The sequence below is a fragment of the Lactuca virosa genome, chromosome 7 (genome assembly GCF_052849685.1).
Source record: "Lactuca virosa cultivar CGN04683 chromosome 7, Lactuca_virosa_CGN04683_v6, whole genome shotgun sequence".
Lineage (NCBI taxonomy): Eukaryota > Viridiplantae > Streptophyta > Magnoliopsida > Asterales > Asteraceae > Lactuca > Lactuca virosa.
In genome coordinates this window covers 85,854,569-85,867,643 of record NC_136432.1, presented here as the reverse complement: position 1 = coordinate 85,867,643, position 13,075 = coordinate 85,854,569, and positions in this window count along the sequence as shown.

Here is a 13,075-nt window from a genome sequence, read left to right as displayed (position 1 = left end):
TGTTTTTTTTTTAAAAAAATATGCCCTTTGACTAAAAACTCAAAAGTCAACCTCAAAAGTCAAATTTGAAAAGTCAAACTCAAAAGTCAAACTTGAAAAGTCAAACCGAAAAGCTAAATTTGAAAATTTAAAAGTCAAACGAGAAAGTCAAAGTTTATAGTCAAAGGTCAAACTTTAAAAGTCAAAGTCAAAATTTTAAGTAAAAAACCAAAAATAAAATTCAAAATTTAAAAACTAAAATTTTTGGTTGAAAAAGGAATTTAAAATTAAAAGAAAATCAATTTTTTGGGCTAAAAGTGTCAATTTGCGAAATTTGGAAGCGGCAGGGAGTGGTTTTGAATAAAATTTCGAAGTGTTATTCCATCTAGCAGGCTAGATCAGCTGGTAAGGTGCCTTGTTGATGAACCAGAGGTCGCATGTTCGATCCCCGGCACCCCCCAAATCCGTTTCCTTATTTTTAATGCGAAGCGAGGCTGCTGCTTGCGAAGATAGCTGCGAAGCGAGGACGAGATGCGATGACGCGATGCGAGGCTTGCTGCTGCTGAGCCGGCTACCCTAGTCGTTCACCGAGCCGAATTCCGAGCCGAGGCTGCAAACTCCGGCGACTGTAAACCGCCGACCGTAAACTTCGGCGACCGTAAACACGTTTACGGCCGTAAACTCCGGACCGTAAACTGTTTCCGGCAGTAAACTCCGGGAAACCCTAGCCGCCGCCGCCGACCGTAAACCCTTCAAAGACCGTAAACTCTTCGCAGATTACGTGAAAAACAGCGTTTTTCACCTCTTTTTGCTCCAAAACTCGATCAAAAACTCGTTTTTATCAAAAACGCGAAGAACAAACCCCCCCTAATTTTCAGAGATCTATCCAAAAACGCAAGAATATTTCCAAAATAAGATCAAATCGGCTCCAGATCTGACAAAGATGAGTGATGCAAACCAAGCTCTGATACCACTTGTAAGTCCCCAAATCTGCTTGTGTATCAATCAGATCCGTTTGATGGTGCGGAATCCCAATCAAACGGATGATGTCAGATCAAATAGAAGAGAAGGAGAAGAAGAATCATATGAATCTCAATGTATAAATGAATAGAATGATGATCCTTTACATGAGATTCACACACACTAACACACACTTGTTCTTCTCTCTAGTTTCTCTCTCCAGAACACCTTCAAATGCACACACTTAAGCTCCTCTAGTGTTCATCACTCTACTCCTCACCCCTTACACCTATATTTATACATAAGAAACATGGGCTTGGTGAACATGGGCCGTAAATGGGTTTACGGTCGTAAATGGGTTTACGGCCGTAAACACCCATTGGGCCGTAAACAGGGTTTACGGTCGTAAACCTGTTTACGACCGTAAACACCCCCTGGCCGTAAACTCATAAAATATTACATAAAAATACATTTTCCTAGAAAAGCAAAGTATAAACCATATTTTTGACCCAACAGAATCTGAAAACATATTCTCTATGAGTGTGTACGGATCATGCCGGTGCCTTCCCGCGATCATCGCTAGTACCTGAAACACATAACACACAACTGTAAGCATAAATGCTTAGTGAGTTCCCCAAAATACCACACACCACATATACGCCTTTCCAGGCCATAACTCTGTAGGATCTTCCGATCCAAGTGTCTCAGGGGACTTCCGTCCCAAATCCCGGTAGACCTTCCGGTCCTACCCGTATCGACCTTCCGGTCCTTATTATACATAACATTCATAACACATACATATCATATAACAACATACAGCTCATACATCTCATAGCATATAAGACCTTCCGGTCACACATAGGTACCCTTCCAGGTACAGTATAGTGAGAAGACTCACCTCAACGAAGTCGGATAAACTCTCGTGCTCAACGTCCCGACCTAGCCTCCTCCTATTATTCAAATAACATCCTCGATCAATATTCTCTCAAAGTCTCATCCCTAAAGATTGGGTAGAAGGCCATTCTACCCTTCCCTGAACTCTCTTGAATCAGTCTTGACCAGAACCCTAAGGTCAACGAAAGTCAAAGGTTAAACTTTGACCCGACTCGTCGAGTGCACATGGGCGACTCGGCGAGTCCATGCGGGTCCTCTGAATCCTTCTAGCCTCCCTTGGCTCGTCGAGTCATCCCTCCACTCGACGGGTTACACCTGTCACGAATCGCGGGGCAACCCCGACTCGACTCGTCGAGTCCACTTACGGACTCAGCGAGTTGTTCCCATAACAACTCTCAAATGACCTTCTGAGGTCAGATCTGCTTCTCTAAACTATAGATCTGACTTCCCCACGACCAATAACCACGTAAAGGTCGAAACTTGACTCACATGCAATGCACCCAAGGCTTTCCTTGGTGAAATGGATTCTAAAATGGCAACCTAGTCTCCTTTCCTCCGTGAACAAACATAAAGCAGAATGGGGAAGGTTCTCTGGACCTCTATGGGTCCAGATCTGAGGTCTAACCCAGCAAGGGACCATAAACTCAACTTTTCAAGCCCTAAAAGGTTATAGAAAACCCTAAATCATAGATCTTAACCCAAAACAAAAAGGAAGTTCGATTTGATACCTCAATAGTGTAGATCTGAACTTGAGAACCCTGGATCCACAGCTCCCTTGACCTCCTCTTGTTGGATACCATTTCTCCTTTGCTAAAACACACAAGAAATGGTGAATTAGCCTTCCTCTTGCACCACAAACGCTCTCTCTGCTCTTTAGGGTTTCTCAGGGGTGAAGTGGCCGCAATGGAGGCTATAAAGGCCTTTAAATAGGGCACAAACCCCGAGAATTAGGGTTTCAATTTACAGCGCGGACTCGCCGAGTCCACGCATCGACTCGTCGAGTCCTTCATTAAATCAGACAAGAAATGCGCGCTCCTACTCTACGAGTCTGAGCGCCTACTCGCCGAGTCCCTCCCAAAAACTTAAGATAAATACTTAAAATAAGATACCTGGGAATCCGGATGTTACAATTCTCCCCCACTAGAATCAGACTTCGCCCTCGAAGTCTTGCTCGGAAAACAACTCTGGATGCTGCTCCCGCATCTCCAGCTCCGGCTCCCAAGTTAGCTCGGACCTTTTCCGATGTTGCCACTGGACCTGCACCAGGGACACTTCCTTGTTCCTTAGAACCTTGATCTTCCGATCCCGGATCGCGATTGGCCTCTCAGCATAATTCAGGCTTGCATCTACGTGAATATCCTCTAGTGGTACCGCTGCCGACTCGTCGGCTATACACTTCCTCAACTGAGACACGTGGAAGGTGTCATGAATCTGGCTCAACTCTGCAGGTAGCTCCAACCGATATGCTACCCTGCCCACCCTTGCGGTCACCCTGAACGGCCCAATATACCGGGGCCCCAGCTTGCCCCTCTTCCTGAATCGAATCACTCCTTTCCAAGGAGACACTTTTAGGAGTACGAAGTCTCCCAACTGGAACTCAAGCTCGGATCGTCGCCTATCTGCATAACTCTTCTGGCGACTCTGAGCCGTCAATTTGGTAATAAGTGAGCGCTCTTCGTCAGCCGGTCGACAATCACCCAAATCGCATCGACACCCCTCGTGGTCCTTGGCAATTTGGTAATAAAATCCATGGAAATCTGTTCCCACTTCCACTGGGGAACCTCAAGTGGCTGAAACTTGCCGTGCAGATGCTGGTGCTCAGCCTTAACCCTGCGACAGGTCAACCACCTCTCAACAAACCACGCTACATCCCTCTTCATACAGGGCCACCAGTAATCTTTCTTCATATCCAAATACATCTTAGTGGCCCCGGGATGGATCGAGAACCTCGATCGGTGCGTCTCCTCCATCAAAGTGGTGCGCGTCCCGCCTGCGTACGACACCCAAGTCCGACCCTGAAAGGTCATAAGCCCACGACTATCGGTAACGAACTCAGGTACCTGTCCAATCACCCACTCTCTCTTGCGGTTCTCTGGTCTCATGGCCTCTGTCTGGGCCTCCCGAATGGTGTCCAACACCGGAGTCATCACTGTCAATCTCAAGAAAACATCTCGTATCGGGGCACTCTCCGCCCTACGGCTCAGGGCATCAGCTACAACATTAGCTTTGCCCGGGTGGTACAGGATCTCACAATCGTAATCCTTTACCACGTCCAACCATCTCCTCTGGCGCATATTCAGGTTGGGCTGATCCATCAAATACTTCAAGCTCTTGTGGTCCGTGTATATGGTACACCGAACCCCATACAAATAGTGACGCCAAATCTTGAGGGCGAACACCACTGCCCCCAATTCCAGATCGTGGGTGGGGTACCTCGTCTCATGAGGCTTCAGCTGCCTCGATGCATACGCTATCACATGCCCCCTCTGCATAAGTACTGCACCCAACCCCGATATCGATGCGTCACAATACACCACAAAATCCTCCATCCCTTCCGGGAGGGCTAACACCGGGGCTTCGCATAATCTCTGGCGAAGTGTCTCAAACGAGGTCTGCTGCTCCAGACCCCATGAAAAAGCAACACCCTTCCGGGTCAACCTGGTGAGAGGCACGGCGATCTTGGAGAAATCCCTAATAAATCCCCGATAATAGCCGGCCAAGCCCAGAAAACTCCTTATCTCGGTGGGGGATCTCGGCACCTCCCAATTCATCACAGCCTCAATCTTGGACGGGTCGACCAATATCCCATTCTGGTTAACGAGATGCCCCAAGAACTGGACCTCACGTAACCAGAAATCGCACTTGGAGAATTTGGCGTAAAGCCTCTCTGACCTCAATACTCCGAGGATCTCTCTCAAATGCTCCTCATGCTGCTCTCTGGATCTCGAATACACCAAAATATCATCAATGAACACGATCACCGAACGATCCAACAACAGTCTGCACACCCTGTTCATGAGATCCATGAATGCTGTCGGTGCATTGGTGAGCCCGAAAGGCATCACCACGAACTCGTAATGTCCATAGCGAGTCCTGAATGCCGTCTTCTGGATATCCTCATCACGCACTCTCATCTGATGATATCCAGACCTCAGATCAATCTTGGAGAACCAAGACGCTCCCTGCAACTGATCGAACAAATCGTCGATCCTCGGTAATGGGTAACGGTTCTTGACCGTCAACTTGTTCAACTCCCGGTAATCAATGCACATCCGGTGTGAACCATCCTTTTTCTTGACAAAAAGGATCGGAGCTCCCCAAGGGGAACTACTCGGTCTAATAAACCCCTTCCCCAGCAGCCCCTGAAGCTGCGAGGATAACTCCTGCATCTCTGGTGGCGCAAGGCGATAGGGCGCCTTGGCGATAGGCGCCGCTCCCGGAACCAAATCAATGCGGAACTCCACCTGCCTCTCGGGAGGCACACTCGGCAACTCCTCGGGAAAAACATCCGGGAACTCACGCACTATCGGAACATCATCAACCGAACTCGGCTTCCCTGAGGCCACTCGCGTATCCATCACATAAGCTACAAATCCGCTGCAGCCCTGTTGTAGACTCTGCCTCGCCCTAACAGCCGAACAGAACGAAGACCCAGATCGGGTACCCTCGCCGTATATCATAAGTACTCCCTGTTGGGTTATGAGCATTCTAACACTCCTAAGTGTACATGCAACCCTAAATACCTTGGATCTATGTTTTCTCTATTATACATACAATTATGAACATCCAAGGTATTATCCTAATCTAGCATACAAAATAATAAATATAACAAGATAGAATACATACCTCTTTGATGTAGAATGTCTTCATGATGCTTGAGTGCCTAGTGCCCCAAGTGTGACACCTCAAATGGTTCACACAACACCAAATACACTTGGAATAACTTGAGAGAAACTTGAACACTCCTTGAAATCGTTTAGCCCTCACACTCACACATTAGTGCACGATTTCTTGAGCCATGGGATTCTTTTATATGGTGGCTATTAGGGTTACACCATGTAACTCATAACTTTACCCATTCCTTATGCTCCATGGATTTTAACCTCCATGGAGTATCCATGGGTCACCCCATGGACTTAGTCCAACATAAGGAATCTTGGATCACAAGCCCACATATATAAGAATGAATGATTTACACAATCAACCCATATATTTAATTATTCTCCTTTTGATCACTTAATTAATTCCAAATTAATTCTTGATCAATACTAATTAAATAACCTTATTAATATATTAGAACTTATAATATATTAACCAACCTTAAGTGTTATTTCTCTCATTATAGTCTATCCAAATGCATGATGCCATGCAACCCAAATGGACCATGCCGGGTCGGGTCAAGTCTTACCAATTATAGTTATGGACTTAGACATTAATCTAACAGTCTCCCACTTGGATAAGTCTAAAACTATTATTGCGTATGACTTCAGGAACCGATCAGCAATCGTAGCTCTCAAAAGCTTCTGTCAAACTCTGACCTTGTCGATGAACTCTAACCTTTGTCAATGACTTGTCCATTAGATAAGGGATCATATATTCCTCCATTCTAGATATCATATGGACTGAGACATGGATTATCAATCATTCTCTCTGTCCATTTGTTGTTTCCCGATTTCCGATTCATGATGACTGACTGATTGAACAAATCAAATCAGTCCTGGCTTGGCCAAGCACTCACATGTATCATCTTTAAATCATCGAGGGGCCCACAGATATCGCTTTTATCCCGAAGGTAAAAGGAATGGATAAACTTCGACTCATATGGCTTGTTCTACTACTTGTTGAATCATACACAAAGGCACGTTTTATAACATCGAGTTACCAATGCGTTTTCGTGCAATCAATGTATAACCAACTCATAGTAACAACTCATATCTCTAGGTTTGAAGAATATAAGATATTATCGTCTCATGATCACTCATGATAAAATCCACGAAGTGATTCAAATGAGCGCGGGTTGAATCCAATACTCAGAACTTATGAGCACTCATGAGTGTTGTAGCACCACTTTGTCCACCAACTTGGACCTCTACAAACCAACCCATGACAGTCTTGATTCATATCTACTTCCAACATATGACCGACTGTGGATGGTTTGAATAACTTAATCATTCAGGAAGAGCAACTTAGTTATTCTGGAAGTCAAAACATGCAAAGTGAAACACAAGAATAAATGAATCAAATATGGTATCAAACCCTATGAATATAAATAAACACTTTTATTTATCACCATACTGATTACTCATTATTCATTGTTTCGGTTTTATCAACTTTATACTTGAATTTAAAACAATAGTTGTCCCATGCTCCAAGCATGTACACTATGTTTTCTAAACACTAGTCATGCCATACACCAAGTATGCATACTATGTTTGTCTATGATCTTTACTTTGTAAAATAGATCAATTGAACATCACTACAATGATCCTCTTTTCACAGTCCCAAATCCTTACTGCAAATGCAAGAACTCCAAATTCATGCCATTTACTGAAATCTGTTAGATTCTAAACTTATATGCATTGATCCTCTTAATGATTATGCACAAAGTCAGAAAGACTTGACAACAATCATTACAGAGCATTCCAAAGGAGATCAGCTCCTTGGAAACATCCTTCTTTCATTAAGTTTCCTAATCTTACACAGATTGAATAATTTCTAACTTTGAAACATTTCCATATTCCATTTTGACTATCACTTCTGAACAAGAGTTGCCTCCTTACAGATTATGTCAATATGGTCCTTCCAGAATTAACATTATACTTCCAACTGTCCTTGAGCAACCAATCTTTGGTAAACCTTAGATTGTCCTCGACAATTGCTTAATCATTTTAGTCATATCCAATTCTAGACCTTTTCCCTTCATAATGCCCCAGGCATTTGGAAAATTTTAGAAATGATGAATATTGCACATGTAATCGATCCTATATCCGAAGCATATGGGACACGATTCATGATGTCTCACATAAAGACTAAACCAGTCTTTTGCTATAATATTTCCATTTCAATTTGCCAAGTTCTCAAAATTCAGATTATGAAAAGGGATGCCGTAATCATAATCGAATTTTAGAACGCAAATAATGGACCCATATATAGAATTTCCTTATGTTGAGCCATTCCAACATGAAATTCATATATATATCCTTGATTAAATACGATTAAAATCTCAATCTAAGCTTTTAGAATTGAAATGAAGTATAATTTCCTCTCCCTTAATTATAGCAAAACAACTTTTTCAACCCCTGCAACCTCACGAATTGAAACTTTTGTTTTCTATAATTAACATTGCTAACTTGCAACCTTTGTCATAATTATCATGCTCCCACTAACATGATGATTATTAGCATAACACTTATGCTCCCACTAGCTTTGACATGTACTCAGAAATCAGCTGACTTTCTTACCAAAGTTCAGATTTCTGATACTAGATTGTTTTGATAAAACTTTATCAAAATCATACACCTCTCTTAGATAGCTCACATGTGTGTCTAAACAATTTTAGAACTATGAAAAGGGATGCCGTAATCATAGTCTCAATTGTTTAGACCTTTGCCACTTCTCACAAGTCCATGTTAGTGTGTCGGTAAACCACACACGCTCCACTAACGACTTTGAGAATGCAAATATCACAATTGCTATCTAGCTAAAATCTACTTAGTGAAAGTGTTTCCTCACCATCATTTTCATGAATCGGAGAGAAACCTTATGACACTTAGATTTAATAGTGTATGTGTTCATATCCATGTGAATTTGTCAAAACCATAATCACAAGACAAGGTTAGTGACAAATCCAAACTCATATTGATTAAACTTGTGCAATCTTAAATTCTTGCCATTTGGCAGCTCAGGTACCTGCCATTGCTTCCAAGTAGTTGTGCAACCAATTGAGAACTCTCAGAACTCCTATGCAAAGCCAACTTGAATAGGCACAAAAATTTCAACACGATAGGTTATAAACCTCAAGATGTGTGCTAGTGAAGGACTTTAGGTTTTATTCTTGATTAATTCTTGAAACTTTCAAGAGCTTTAAGACTCCCACTGTCCTCTTGACATATAAGACTCCCTTGTCAAATATTCAAGAGATAGTGCAGATTCTTTATCAAGACTAACACTTTACACAATTGGCCTAAGTTGGTCTCTGTTTTATCCAAAACATCACAACTTACCAATTTCAAATGTACAAGAGTAGATAACCTTTTACTCTTACATTTGACTAGTGTTAACAAACCCTCTTTAAGATATGTCACTCAAGTTACAATCTTGGAGTATGACTCTAAGAACTGTTTTGGAACGAAGTATGACTCATCTTTTTGATTTAACCATTTCAACAATTCATGACTCCTCTTCTTAGTCATAAGAATGCACTAAGATGACTTTAGAGGACCAATTGTGATATGGTATCTTAATCATTAAGATGATCATAAACATGATACTAAAGTACTCTCCCATCTTTTCAGATTTGAGAAACTTTTATCTTTCTGCCATACTTTGATTCTTCTTATTCGTTCTGTCTCACATTGAAACTTCTCCAATGCTACAGACTTATACTTAAACTTATAAGTATAATCATATTTACTGAACTTAAGTAAATCATGACGAATAGTCTTCTTGATCTTTTGTGGTGGACTTGACCAGTGCACAAGAATGTGTACTCGATCCCTTAGTCCTTTCCTTATTCACATAAGGAATTAGTCTTAATTTTCCAAGCTGAAAGTTCTCATTCATCATACTATACAACTTGCATGATTCCAAGTTTCGGTCCAATTGAACCTTGGGTGATGAGAATCTTTCCTTATTTGGTAATATTAGACACTACCACAACCGAAAGAATCAAATCCATTTTTCCAATATTGCTATCAATGGAATCTTATAAGCAACAACTTTTCACAAATGCCATTGTAAGGATACTTAAAATAAATAAAATCAAAACCTTTTTCTTTTATTTTAAAACTTTGCGGAAAAACTTATCCTTACAATCCATATGAAAACCTTGTTGTTATCTATTCCTAAGCAATATAAATATCATAACTCTTAAGTAATAGCCCAAAATTCTGATCACCGAACCATGCGATTGAAATCCATCTTCGCGATCAGAATCATCATGTACTTAATAGAGTTAGACAATGGACTTTACCTGAAGTAGAGCCAAACTTATTGACTTTAACATCCTTAGGTAAATTTGGCAGCTTCGTAACCAATGCCCCTTCCTTTGGCAATAGTTACCTATGGACCCTTGATAATGGGACTATCTCAGACTTCGCCTCTCTCTTTACCATTGGGTCAACCGAGTTGACTATGGCCGATCCCTTTCCATTGGGAAGAGAGAGCTTTACTGGATATCCAATGTCATCATTGTCAATGTCCATAGCGTTTTAGGAAGTTGATCTTAGCAAATAGATAAGATCATTAAGGGTCTTGTCTTAGTCTGTTTCATAGGATTCCCAAAAGAACTCATTATGTGACTTAGAAAGTAGTTGAGCCACCAACTTTCTCAAGACTTTGACACCCAACTCTCCCGGCTTGTCAATATGTGACTACATCTCCAAGATGTGATCACACCTAGACCTTTCCTTGCCAATAGGGCTTGAGTGACCTTAAACTTTTTAGGAACTTGTGGGTTAGGGAGAATAATTGGAGGAGGTGAAAGAAGTATGATATCCATGGGGCATCATCTTTATTTAGGAAAGCTTGTTTCAAGAGATTTGGGAAGATCATAAATGTCTAGACCAGACATCTTTTTGGGAGATATTCAAGATAGTTGATTTAAAGTCCTTAATATGACACCCAATATGAAATATTAAGGCTAGGACCCAACAAACTATTTTATAACTTAGAAGAGGGATGCCGTAATCCAAGCTATAAAATATTTGAAGGTAGGTGAATGACGATTCACCAATTTCCACCATGAAAAACGAAATAATTTATTAGGTTTTAATTGGATTTGAAAGTCCTAGATCTTTGAGATTCATTGAACTGTTCAAAGGCATGTTTCAATCTCGAGTGTGCCCTTCAGGTTTTGTGACTGGGATGCCAAGGATCACAAAACAAGGTGTGAATAACCATGCAAATATACTTGGTACCCTTAATATTTACCCCTTAATCAGTGTGCCGGTTAACCACACACGCTCCACCGATACTATGATAAATATTAAGTTACCCTTTGCCTACCTTGTTAAGTCCAGGTTAGTGTGCCGGTTAACCACACACGCTCCACTAACGACTTAAGCAAAGTGCAAAGTGTAATTTCATGGGTTAGCACCAAATTCACATTTTCCTAAGTAACTAAGATTGGGTATTAATAAGAGTTTAGTTACTTAGTATTTATCATTAATACTTTTAATGAAAGGAGAATTATAGTCCTTGTCCTACCCGTTCGGCTAACGACCCTCCACCAGTCAAGGAAGCGGTGGGTGAGAGTGGACACTCATTAAACTGCCATTTTATAGGCAGTAACCTTATACCCCCCTTATAGACCGACTTCGTGAATGAGGCCTACTAACGGTAAGACTGACTTTACTCTTATACATATATATAAATATTATTAACTTATAATATTATAAAGTATAAGGGTTGAATTTTAACTTTTAAAATTCTAAGGGCTAACTTGGAATTAAAGTATTCATAAGTAAAAACTTTTCAAATTCCAAAACTTGAGGGCAAGTTTTGAAACTATTTAAAACTAATTAATTCCATAACTTATGAGTTTAAAGTAGTTTTAATTAAAAAAAAAAAAAAAAAAAAAAAAAAAAAAAACTCTTCAAGTTCCTTAACTTGAGGACAAGTTATGGAAGACTTTAAACTAATTAATAAAAAAAATAACTTTTTTTTATTGTAACTTATGGAACTAATTAAGGTTACACTTTTTTTTTAATTTAATGAAGAGACTCTTGAACCTCCATAACTTGAGGACAAGTTATGGAGTCATCAAACCATTTAATTAGAACTAGACTCTTCATTTTGTAACCTTTGCCAACTTTTATGAGTTTTATGATTCTTAAATGTGACTTTTCATATAACTTGAGGACAAGTTACAAAAACACACTTTGGAATCAACTCTTAGATTAAAATGGATTGAAAACAACTATTTCACACAACTTTTCTATTAATCTAAGAACCTCATAAGAACAAGATAATTCAAATCATCAATCTTCAAGAAATTAGCATGAACATACAAACTAATACAAATCTTGAAATTATGACAATTATCTTAGAAATTGGATTAGCATGAACATTACCACATCAAAAACAAGTTTATAAGTCCAAAAACATCTTAGGGTAATGTTCCTAGTCCAATTCCAGCCAAAACAATCGAATATATGCATCCAACTCGATTTTTTCAGCTACTTTTGCAAGTATAACAAGAAAACAAGCCTAGGCTCTGATACCACTGTTGGGTTATGAGCATTCTAACACTCCTAAGTGTACATGCAACCCTAAATACCTTGGATCTATGTTTTCTCTATTATACATACAATTATGAACATCCAAGGTATTATCCTAATCTAGCATACAAAATAATAAATATAACAAGATAGAATACATACCTCTTTGATGTAGAATGTCTTCATGAAGCTTGAGTGCCTAGTGCCCCAAGTGTGACACCTCAAATGGTTCACACAACACCAAATACACTTGGAATAACTTGAGAGAAACTTGAACACTCCTTGAAATCGTCTAGCCCTCACACTCACGCATTAGTGCACGATTTCTTGAGCCATGGGATTCTTTTATATGGTGGCTATTAGGGTTACACCATGTAACTCATAACTTTACCCATTCCTTATGCTCCATGGATTTTAACCTCCATGGAGTATCCATGGGTCACCCCATGGACTTAGTCCAACATAAGGAATCTTGGATCACAAGCCCACATATATAAGAATGAATGATTTACACAATCAACCCATATATTTAATTAGTCTCCTTTTGATCACTTAATTAATTCCAAATTAATTCTTGATCAATACTAATTAAATAACCTTATTAATATATTAGAACTTATAATATATTAACCAACCTTAAGTGTTATTTCTCTCATTATAGTCTATCCAAATGCATGATGCCATGCAACCCAAATGGACCATGCCGGGTCGGGTCAAGTCTTACCAATTATAGTTATGGACTTAGACATTAATCCAACACTCCCCCACTAGGGTCTCGTATCGTCACCAACTGTCGCCCGCAG